Raw genomic sequence first — 12297 nt, 5'->3', positions numbered from 1 at the left:
TGACACAACAAAACGGTTCTAAACAGTCAACATCCAGAGATGGGGGGTAGGTGCAGTGAGGAATCCATAATATCTTAGCCCAAGTTCTCTGAAGGGTTTATTGAGTGCACATGTGTACGCAGAGCATTTCTCTTCTATGCAAGTTACTCCTGCCAAAAACTTGCCCTTTTTAAAACCTGAACAATGAACACTCTCTGCCAAACCTCATCACAGTGCAGTCTAAGACAACAATCCCCACAGCTCTGTGAAATGAAATGTTATTCTCTCATCTGTATATCCAGCACAAATGCTTTTGAACAGCTGCTTTACAGGTGATAAAAGTCTTAACTTCAAAAGTTGATTTGTATTAACTTCCCGTTTTAACATCATAAATAATATCTTACATAATTTCATCATGCAAATACTTCTGCAGACAGAATAGTCTCGCTTTAACTTTCTACCATTCAGCTTGGAGAGCAACTTGTAACACACTAATTCAATTATAATAAGGGAAATACATGAAACTACAAGACAGACGCGAGTGGGGCCAAAAGAGTGAATTCTGAATAAGATTATACATCAATGATAAAATTAATAAGTATACTATTGCACTATTTAAAGATTTTTGTCATCTGACACAGAGTCAAATCTCAAAATTGATAAGATTTGAGAGGATTATTTTCATTTACAAAGATTTTTAAAAATGTACTCTAGTTATAATTATGTATTCACAAGTCATCGATTACTTGAAAATACATTGATAGGAAGTGAAAAAGGAGAAGACAAGATAGTCTCTGGTATGCATTTTAAAAGATTTTGGTCAGAGTATTAGATTTCCCCATTCCTCTTTCTGACTGTGCTAAATTACCATAGGCAGGATCTCTCTTTCTTAAAAAAAAAAATGTAATCAATTATTTTTCATAACAAAAATGAAAACTCTGAGTCTAAGATTCTAGTGAGAACCCAGAGCATTTTAGTTATATCAATCTGGGTCTTTTTCAGACGTTTTCATTATTTCAGGAAATTCAGTGGGGTCATACCAAAAAAGAGGGCCTTTAGTCACATATTCTCGGATTGGTTTCCATGACTTTTCCTGAACAATTTCTTCAAATGTGTTTTTTATGCTATGACTCATACAAACTAAAAACAGAAAAAAAAAAGCATAGCTAAACTTTTCAACAATTGCCACATTAGAATACAAATTCACCAGAAACTATAATTAACTATAAAGCACAGAGTCAGATAACTCTAACTATAAATATGAGGTAACACTCAAAAATTAGACACCAGTATAAAAGCTTAGGTAAGAAAGGTAACATGACAGGACTTTCAGTCCAACTGTAAGAAGAACTTACTCCAAGAAAGTAAAACGCAGATTTTTTAAATAGAAACAATTTGGAACACAGGGAAGAGAAAGAAAAATGTGTGATTTACAGAGAGGGAAAAATGAGAAACACACACACACACTCAAAGGGAAATGGCAGCCTGTGTATCCTCCCCACTCTACATTGGCTGCAACACAGGTGAGTCTCAGCTTCTGGGAGTTTTTTTTGGGACATAGAGGCCTCCTAAGTATATATATAACTTTCAAAGTAGTAATGACATGTGTATTATATATATAATATTTGATAGGGAATAATATTTAACATACTTAATGCGGTAGATGTCCTTGAGATTCAAAGAGGGGTAAAAAGAATAAATAGTGCTTGAGCCATTCTGGCAAGAATTTTGGAAGCATAAGCATCATCTAGAACTGAAGACATCTGGCACGGGTGATGGATCTTGTCAATATCAATAAAACAGCAAAGGCAGAAGTAGAAAAAAGTTTGCCTTCTCTCTTTATATTTAAGATTGATTTATAGGACATGACTAATACACAACTTTCTTCACATGAAAACCTATAATAATGGTAATCTGGGTGTTTTTTAGTAATCCAAATACCACATTTTCCTTCAAAAATATAGTTATAAGAAGAACAGCTAATTCAAAATATGTGTTTACCAAGATCTTTTATATTTAGCATCAAAAAAAAAAAAAGGCAAAATAGTACCTTGAACTAGTGGACTAAACTAAGCATTTAAATGAATGATATTAGCCTTGCTGACCAGAGAATGGTTCACCTCTTAAATGGTTTCTCACCATGCTTAATCTATATGCTTTCATATATGATTTTTAAAAATAGACTTTACTTTTAGAACAGTTTTAGATTTACAAAAACATTGAGAAGATATTACAGAGTCACCCTAAACCCACAACCTATAATAGTTTCCCTATTATTTTACATCGTATGGACATTTGTTACAATTAATGAACCAATACTGATATATTATTATTAACTAAAGTCCATAGTTTATTCTGATTTCCTTAATGTTTACCTGATGCTCTTTTTCTTTTTATGGATCCCATCCAGGATACCACATTACATTTAGTCCCTGTCTCTTTGGCTGTGACAAATTCTCATACTCTCTTTGGTTTTGATGTTCATGACAGGTTTGAGGAGTACCGGTTAGGTATATGGTAGACTGCCCCCCTACTGGAATTTGTCTGATGCTTTTCTCATGGTTCTTTACGGGTTTTTGGGAGAGAGATTGCAAAAGTGTTCTTTTATCCCATCCTATCAAGAGTACATACTATCTGGGGCACCTGGGTGGCTCAGTCGTTAAGCGTCTGCCTTCAGCTCAGGGCGTGATCCCGGAGTCCTGGGATCGAGCCCCACATGAGGCTCCTCCACTGGGAGGCTGCTTCTTCCTCTCCCACTGCCCCTGACTGTGTTCCCTCTCTCGCTGTCTCTCTCTCTCTCTGTCAAATAAATAAATAAAAATCTTAAAAAAAAAAAGAGTACATACTATCAACATGCTTTATGATTGATGTTGACCTTGATCACCTGGCTGAGATAGTGTTTGTCAGGCTTGCTCACTCATTACAAAATACCATTTTCTCCCTTTCCAAAGAGAGGAAGAGACCATTTTCAGCTTACACTTCAGAAGTAGGGAGTGATGCTCCCTTTCCTTGAGAACAGAGTTATTTCCATAAATTATTTGAAATTCTGCCTGGGAGATTTGTCTCTTCTCCATTTATTAATGGATTCAATCATTTATTTATATTAGCATTGTCTCATGGATATTTGTTTTATATTTTGGGTTATACTCAGTACAACTTTATTTTTTTGCTCAAACTGTTCCAACTTTGGCCACTGGGAGCTCTCTCAGTTGGCTCCTCTGTCTCTCTGACATATCCCATCACTGCGTGTATGTGGTAGTGGTAGTGGTGGTGGTGGTGTGTCTATGTGTGTGTTAAGCACTCCTTTATTTTCTGGCACTACAAGAAGCTCTAGGCTCATGGTCTATATTTCCTGCCCCAGTCCTTGAGTCAGCCATTTCTCCAAGAATCTCTGGTTCCTTTTATTGAAGAATGGCATTAGAAAACAAGATCTAGGCACTAAGCGTCACATATAAAATTTATTCATGTTTAATAAATAAATACATTTCATTTTTAAGCTAAGAATTAACATACATTCATAAGTTTATGAATAAAGTTTTACTAACACTTCTCTATGCTTATCTATATTTTCTAGTTTTTAGAAATGATCAGGAATTGTATCTGTGATGAAAATCATTACTATAAAAATAAATGATTGGCAAAAAATCAAGTGCCCCATTTCAACAAGAAAACTCAAATTAGTATCAATTTCTACAGACAAAGTATTTAGCATTACAAGTAAACAAAAAATTCTGAGAGTTCCAAATATCTATCTTTGAAACGGAGTGTTATATTTCAAAACTGAAAGTGTTTCTCCAAATAAGAATGGTATTCATTTTAGAAAACACTCTTTCTTTTATAGAACAATCAATTCAGATATGAAGAGCAAAAATTTATCCAAAAGCAACAATAATAACAAATGCCAAAACCCAAGAACGCCCGAATTTTACGTGGTACGGACTGATCTTTACGACAAGGGTAAAAAACAAAAAGTGGGAGTAAGAGTTTCACTGATTTTATACATTCTATCACAGAAAACCAGACTATTTAAATACAATTTGAGATTATGACATCATCAGGCACGGGTTCGGCCGTCAACATAATATGTAAAAAAAGGCTTCTGTGGAGTTATTTAAGCAACTCAAGAGGGTAATTTGAACTTGATTTTTAAGCAGTTTATACATGCTGATAATGAATGTATGGATTATACTACTTCTCTGTCTCTTCACTAAGGCAACTCCAGGCAATATCTCTACTGAGCAATTCTATTAGTCTAATTCCTGCTAATGTAGTATGTTTGCAACTACTGATGCTTAAAATTCAGTAATTAGGTGCCAGTCATGCAGGCTCATTTCTGAACCAAATATGACATCAAAATCCTTAAAAGCTGTTTAAAGATATGCAAAAGATTGACTGAAAAGGAGACCTAGTAAAATGCATAATTAATTTTACTTATTTTCCAGAAAGCAAGAGTACTATATTTCAAGACTCTCAGTAATTTAGACATTTTGCTTGTTTTATTGACTTTGTTCTTAGTAGTAATAGTACCATTTAATGATGCTTAATTCTATTTAATTAGAAAAATATATCAAATGTTTCCATTTTTCCTGTGATTTGCTAGTAAAAACCACTAATAGAAAACACTATTAATCACCAGTTTTAAAAATATAAAATGTTGAAGTTATTATGTTAAATGACCTATAGAAGAAAAAATGAAAATAAAGTAAATTATTCCTAATTGCTGAAGAAGATACCACATCTTTAAAAAGATGATAGATTCAGACAGATGCGGACTCTTCTAGGAACCCTTAGTCACTTAATTCTCGGTTTATTTTATACATTTCTATGGTAGGGCAATACTTGTATTTTATTGAGCTTTACAAAAAATGAGCAAACTGTTTAAATTCACCAGGAAAGATTAGTCAATTTGTTAAAGATACCCTGGTCTATGAGTATTAGAAATTATTAAATATTATTAACATGGAAATAAAAATATTAATGAAGATAGGCTAAAAGTCATTAAAATCACTTAAAATCTAAGTATGAATGGTATGCTTCATTACATATTCCAGCTTCTTCAAGGACTTAACTATTTATGTTTTTAATAATTTATATTTATAATTGTCTTTTTAAGTATATCTCATTATTATTAAATTTCAAAATCATTTCAAAGGCATTGCAGTTGCTTATCAGTGTATTTCCTGTTTATAGTGAATTTTGCTTTAACTATATCCTTCTTTCTAATTATGACTTAGGTACTTAAAATTAAGGTGAACTAATATGGACACAGATGATGTGGATTCTCACGTGTTAACTAAGTCCTAAAAAACACAAGAAATTTAAAAATAAAGAATCACTTCTTTGTAGCATGCAACAATTTACTAAATTCTTATAAACTTATTTCACACGATCATTACACCATTTCTGAGTGTTATGCATGATGATAAAACACTCAGTATCTCACCACTTTTTTCTGTGAAAGGGTAAAACTCAGCTGTACAAAAAAATTCTTCTTCCTAAAATCTCAGAAAAAGTAAGTTATAACACCAAAAATCTTCAATCTGATCTTTTATAGGCAATAAAGTGATTCAAAATCACTGTACTAAATGTTTAGTTAATGAATTAGACTTCAGTGTGCATTAAGTATCTAGAATATGTTTAGCAATATACTAACCTGAAGGTATAAAAAGTTGAAGACCAATTCCTTCCTTCAAGGTTCTTATGATCTAGTCAGGGATCATAAACAACAAAAGTAAAGAAGAAAATAAATTACTGGAAACTCAGAATATTGGCTTGAAAGGTATGATGTGATATAAAAGAAAGGGATTTTGGCCAAGGTTTCCTGGATTAGTGGAGTATTTTTTTAACCAAATTTTGAGGTAGGAAGAAATGTGATTAACAAGTTTTGCCCATGGTCAATCATTATTATTGCTATTACTACTTATTTCACAAATGTGGATATTTCTTTTTTCTTTCAAGAAATATGTTACTCACTGTTGAAATATTTACTTTTTTATTGGGGTAATCTGTATAGCTCCAGGTATTTATGGAAAGAATAATAATTTTTCAAAATAGAGCTATGGTTACTCTTATTCATTAAATAAATCATTTATTAATTGAATAGAATTAATAGAAAAGAATGCTTCCCAAAGAACATATGTCAGCATACCACTATATTCCCCAGACAGAACAGTAAAGTTCAGCGTCACATTTGTTTTTCTCAAAATAACGAAGCTATAACAAACAATCTGAAAACATACTAATATTTATTAAACCAGCACCAATTGGAATGTTTTCCTCTTGAGACTGAAAAGTTATTATTCCAAATACTTAATAAAGTGGGGATGACTTAATCCACTAACTCTGTATAAGCAGTATACAAACATTGGTCGACAGAGATACTTGCCAATTCCAGAAGATGTCAGAAACATCTTTAGGTCTCCGATAAACCTTTTTTTGGTTAACCAATGCCCATGTAGAATGAGAACACAGTATGAAGAATAAAAAGGAGGTACCCTGAAACTTCCTGCCTCAGTTTAACCCTAGCCCCAAACAATGTATTTCCTACTTCTGGAAAAGAAACTATGTGAGAGTACTTCAGCTTCATGACTCAAGTTCAAACCTATAGTTGATCTGTTGGCCTGTCATTGGAAATAGTACATGTACTTGCTCTGACTTTGCAATTGTTTATATTCCTGACCTTCCTTGCCACCAAAAATAATTCCCACTCCCATGCTTACCACCCTACACACACACACACACAGATTAAAAATTCAATTTATCTTTGTGCATTTTTCCATTGCAAAAATATATAAAGCAAATCCATTAACTAAGATGTACCTATAAAGGCAATTCAGCAGGAAGGCAAAATTAAATCCACATAATTATTTCTCTACCTTTTACGCTTAGTTTCTGCCGCTATTGATTATGGTTTCCTGATAATTCCAAAACATTTTGCATTGCCAGATAGGTTTCCTTGACCTCCCCCTCTCAGAGAGTCATCAGGAGGTAAAAGGAGTCACATCATTAGTTCTCCTAAACAGAATTTTACAAAGGTGAACCAGTGGAGCCAAAACATAAAGTAAGTTTTTAGGTCATGAAGGCAATAAATAGACTAAGGGAAACTCCATTAACCTCAGGAAATTTTCTCAATACAGCCATGGGGTTATTATTTGACAAAATGTGTTTTTTTTTAAAGATTTTATTTATTTATTTGACAGAGAGAGAGCCAGCCAGCGAGAGAGGGAACACAAGCAGGGGGAGCGGGAGAGGAAGAAGCAAGCTCCCAGTGGAGGAGTCTGACGTGGGGCTCGATCCCAGAACTCCAGGATCACGCCCTGAGCCGAAGGCAGACGCTTAACGACTAAGCCATCCAGGCGCCCCACAAAATATGTTTCTTTTGTTTTCATTTTTTCTTTACAAACATGATTAAAGCCACTAATAATTCCTGTAAGGTACAATATGACCTGTGTAAATATAGATTAATATCACATGTATATGATTCTCGGCCTACAGACTTGATGTATCTTATACCAATCCTCAATCATGGATTCCATTTAAATTCTTGGATATTCTTCCCTGGTAAATTATAATATACAAATGCGGTATCAAACTGATCGTAGGTCCTCGCTTTAAGTGGGTTTGTGGAAAGCTTCCTGAAGTCCCTGAAGGATGAGCCATGTTAAGGTAAAACCGTTCCAGTCTCAGCTCTGCCCCTTACTAGTTTATGTTTGGACATATCAACACCTTTAGATCTCATTATTCTCATTTTAGACATGAGAATAACTCCTTTGTCTACTCCCCTAATCATCAATTCCATTTTTAAGGATGACCATTTGTTGTTAGGATTGCAAAAACCAAAATGGAACACTACCCACTTCTAACTCTGTGTCTTTGCTTTTTTCTATCTAAAAATAAGGAGAATAATGACACTTCTTGTAGTACTGTTGGGAATCTTAATTATGATAACGTATAAAGCACCTAGGACGCTGTAGAGCGTTTGATAAATGTCCCTTCCCTTTTCCAAGTTTCCATTTCATAAATGGGCAAATTCCATTTGAAATGTTGGCAGTCCAAATCAGTACCGTTTTATTGTCTCTCAGCTACCTCTTGACCCTATTCTTATCTCTTCCCACATCACCTTCCTGTATTTCCTGGCCTTTCTCTTCCAAGGGCCAAGGTCTTTGCCCATCTCCCTGACCTGGACCGTCACTGTGTAGCTTGTCAGCGATGCCTCCTCTGGCCAGTTTTAGCTGCTGGGACGAGTCTCCACGATTCCAAGGCTGAACAGAATTAAAGCAACTCCTGCCTGGGTCTGCTTATTTCCAACCCCAACCCTTCCTGCTCATCTCCTCGATGTCTGGCCTCGGAACCGCCGGATAAGCGAAGGCATCACTGGAGTGATGACATGCGGCTCTCTCCCTTCCCACCCTCCACATTTTTCCTTCCACGTGCGGAACCCATAAGGCTCTGACCGCTCGCGCCCCGGCGGTTGCCATGGTTACACAACAGCAGCACCAGACCCAGGAAGGGGTCTCATCCCTTCTCTACTTCCCCCATAACCCTTTCATCTCCTCCCCTTTCGGGCCTCCCCCACGAATACAGTCAGGAAGAGAAGCCTTTGCGGCTAAGCTTGAGACTTGAAGACCCCCTTCCTTCGCTGGTGCAAACAGCACTGACAAGCTAAGGAAGGGTGGGAGGGGCTTGGTGGAGAAGAGTCCTTGCTTCACTCCCGACTAAACCTCGAACTTTTCGCCGACTTAGCTACGATCTCCGTAACCAAGAATTTGGGACCTCATTGGCCCCTGCTGCTGGGCGCGCGACTCGCGTCCAGTCCCTTGGATTCCAGCTCGCCGGCTACAGCGCAGCGTCTCCTCTCCTGTCAAGTCCCCTCAGCGCTGGGACGGAAGTAAAGCAACTCAGCCCACGAGGTTGAACACAAGTCACCAGGGAAGGAGAATCTGCCAGTGCCGAAAACAACCCTTGCACTGCCAGGGCAGCCCATTAACGCTTCGACTCCGGGCGGGCTGGGAAAGGGTCGGCAGGGGACACCCGGGGCAGGGGTCGGGGAGGGGGTAGATCCACTGCGTTAAATTTCCAGCAGGAGTCAAATCCGGGCCTTTCCCGCGCGAGCCAAGCCGAGGCTACCAAGGGATGCCCAGCTCCAGCAGGAGTGCGTTTTGCAATAACCGCATTTCCCAGATAGCCAGCTTTGTGGCTGGTGTCTGACTCCAACCTTACCCTCTGGGTCTAGAAGGATGCACGCTTCCATCAGACGGAGCGTCGCTATTCCTTCGCCAGGAAAAAGGCGTCGCCCATCCCTCCCACAAAGCACCACAACAAAAACAACCGCTACGGTCTCCTCGTCCCCTCCCCCAGCCCACGGGAAAAGGAGGGAGCGAGGTCGCAGATACCCTTGGTCAAGTCCTCCCCAGACGGTCCCCACCATCGCGTCTCCCAATGAACCTGCAGCCGGCGGAAGCCACAGGGCACGTTCAAATGCGCTCTCCTGCCGCCTTGGCCGCGGAGGGAGCGAGGAACAGAGTGAAGTTCCCGGGCGCGTCTCAAAAGGAAAACTTTGCTGGGTGCTGGCAGCGGCCGGCTTCGGCTGAGGAGGCGCCGGCGCCGGCGGCGGCGCGGCAGCGGGGAGGTGGGACTGCGCCCCCGCCGCCACGCTGTCCCCGGCGCGGCGAGCACAGGCCGTCCGCTCCTAAGCGCACTGATTCCCAGTCTGTTCCCCCGTTCGCCCACCCCCCGTGCGCTCCGCTCCGGAGCCTTTTCTCCGTCCGTGGACGCTTCCTTATCTCCTAGGGCTGCGCATCCTCACTTTCGACCCACAGCTACCCCCCAAATCCAGTCACCCCTGCTTAACTCTGCGGTCCCCAGCGCTCCCTCCCACTGGGGTAGCAGGTGACCAGAAGCCCGCCTTACCTGCCGCGAACTCTTCTCCCCCTCTCTCTGGGCCAGATGTCCTTTCAGGAAGAGAGGAAGGGGATGCAGGCTGCGGGCGTGCGCGGCGGCGACCCGGGGCACCGGCGCGAGCTCCTCTGAGAGGCAGCCCTGGCTGAGCCGCGGAGCCGCCGGCGGCCCTGACGGAGCTCGGAGGCTGCGGCCGCAGAGGCCAGACGGGGAGGCAGGGGGCGCTGCTGGCCCCGGAGCGCCGAGACGGGACAGGCGGGGAGCCAGGCACCAGCTGGAGCTTTGGGGAGGCGAGTGTGGCGAGGAAAGGCACGCTCCGAGCGGGAGGGCGGCTTTTAAGTTTGTGGTGTGACCGCAGCAGCTGTCCGGGGAGAGACTCAGTCTTTCTAAAAAGGGGATGCTCAAAACGCCGGGGATTACCTCTCCCCTTCCGATCTCCACCCCCAGCCCTTGCCCCCCACCCCTCCTCCGCGCACGCCAGTCCTCCGCAGCGTGCCGAAGTCCATCCCTGCCGGCGCGCAGGCTGTCAGCAGCGTGGATTAAATGTAGCTCCGGCCACGCTGAGGCATTTTTTTCCGGGCTGGCCACCCTGTGCACTCTGCCTGTGCTGCAGCCGCTGACGTTTGAGCCCGCGCCCGGCTGACTTTGGGACCCAAGTATTCTATACCATAAAGTCGGTAAGGAACTCCCGCGGAAGAAACCGGACAAATAATGTCCAAAAGATTCTAAGCCTCAAAAAGAGTACGTGTGTTCCACTATGTAAAACCCCGAGCTACTGGCCCTGAAAGAACCGGGCATGAGGATGAGCAATGGAGAACAAACCTCCATTAAGGGGCTAGCACGAGGAAAGACGAAGTAGAGGGGGAGGAGAAAATTGGGGGGGGGGGAGTAGCAGAAAACAGCCCACGATAAGTCTTATTTCCTCTTTACCTTATAACAGGCCAACAGGGATGTGTCATCTGTTTCTGTCAGGAGCTTTCCTTTATGTATTTGTACACGCCTTGGTCGTACAGTAGGAAACTGAAGTATATGGGGAACAGGGATGTATCCACATTTTGTGGAGTCTGGAACTTAGACAATTTGGAGATGGCAGCCTCTTTAGAAAAGCAATGCAGGAATAGCTTAATTTCTACAGATCTTACAAAAAAACACTATGCGAATGTATTGTCAGGCTGCCCTCAGGGTCATGGAAAGGGCAAGTGATGAGTCCTGAAGCTTGGGCCTCATTAGCTGCGTGGTAAATCCTTCTGTGATTGGAACTCTAGGTCTGGAATCACACACCTTGCACTTATTAGTCCCAAACATGAAGCTGACTTGGGGGTAGAGCCATAGGGGAAAAAAAGCAGCCACAGCGTTCTGCATTTGTCAGCTTGATTTAAGAGCACAGCTTGTAAGGTCCCAGAGCTCCTTTGGCAAATGACAAGTGGTGTTTTAGTTTGGGGGTAGTGAGCAGTCAAAGGCAACAATGGGAGAACTGGAAGGTGGGAGGAGACTCTTCATTCAGTGTCTCCTCAGCAGCAGAGAGCTGAGGGCCACAGAAGCTAAATGAGTCATTGCAAGTTGCAGATGGTTAGTGACAGAGCCAGGCTCAGGAGGGACTCAAGTTTCCTAACTCTGACCAAGGTTCTTTCCTGTGTCTCATGCTGCCCCATTTCTGTAACCTTGGTTTTGACTTTCCACCAACCAACCCCATAATTTACCTCTTTAGATACAGGAAAATTTAAGTCCCTACAGACTATTCTGACCTATAGCAACCTTTTTTTGAATGCTTTATGTTTAATGTTATACCACTCATTTTGTAATTAACTGTACCCTTGGTGTGTTTAATGAGTTTTTCTATTTATTTTCTATTATTTTATCTGTTTATGTCATTACCCCTCAGTCCAAATTGCAACTTCATTGTAAGGATAAAATACCTCTTTTTCTCCCACAGCACAGCTTAGGGCTTTGCACATAGGAGATTCATGGTAAGTAGTTTTTAACTTTTAAAAACTCTCTACTTATTAATTGTCTAATAATTTTGTCAGTTTATTGGCCGGAATATTGTGTTTAACTAGAATTGCGGTTAACTGGATTTCCCCTTTTTCCCTCCTGTCAAAATCCTATCTTAATATACTCAAGCCAAACGGCATCTCCGTTTGCTACTTTTCCACCGTTTCCACAAAGGCCCTACAGAATTAATCATTCCTTCCTGTTTTCCCAAAGCACTTTGATTTCACTACTGTTAGAAGTCCTTTTCATGTTATGTCATAATTAGTTAGGCATGTGTCCTCATGGGCTGTTGGCTGTTTTTTGTCTTTCTTTCCCAAGCCCCTAAAACAATGCCTATGAATTTGTATTGAACTGGTTTAGTTTGAAATACCCTGACTTAAAATTTAGACTGCATTTACTAAGGCATCCTGAATGCACCATGGGAAGACA

General features: G+C 40.7%; 1 protein-coding gene and 1 long non-coding RNA gene across 3 annotated transcripts in view; one reads left to right on the top strand and one right to left on the bottom strand.

Moving 5' to 3' along the window:
- Positions 1–10288, bottom strand: part of SEMA3D (semaphorin 3D) — a 200253-nt gene extending 189965 nt beyond the window's left edge. For both annotated transcript variants that reach the window (XM_087861124.1, XM_045793364.2), the window contains exon 1: positions 9889–10288. The gene's annotated coding sequence lies outside the window, so the exon portion shown is untranslated. The remainder of the gene's footprint in view (positions 1–9888) is intronic.
- Positions 10289–11808: 1520 nt separating this feature from the next.
- Positions 11809–12297, top strand: part of LOC123789607 (uncharacterized) — a 39199-nt gene continuing 38710 nt past the window's right edge. Inside the window, exon 1 of the long non-coding RNA XR_015723756.1 lies at positions 11809–11843. This is a non-coding gene — a long non-coding RNA (uncharacterized LOC123789607). The remainder of the gene's footprint in view (positions 11844–12297) is intronic.

This window comes from Ursus americanus, chromosome 3 (assembly GCF_024610735.1).
Source record: "Ursus americanus isolate L20-20 chromosome 3, mUrsAme1.1.p, whole genome shotgun sequence".
Lineage (NCBI taxonomy): Eukaryota > Metazoa > Chordata > Mammalia > Carnivora > Ursidae > Ursus > Ursus americanus.
This window is presented reverse-complemented; position numbering and strand designations above follow the sequence as displayed.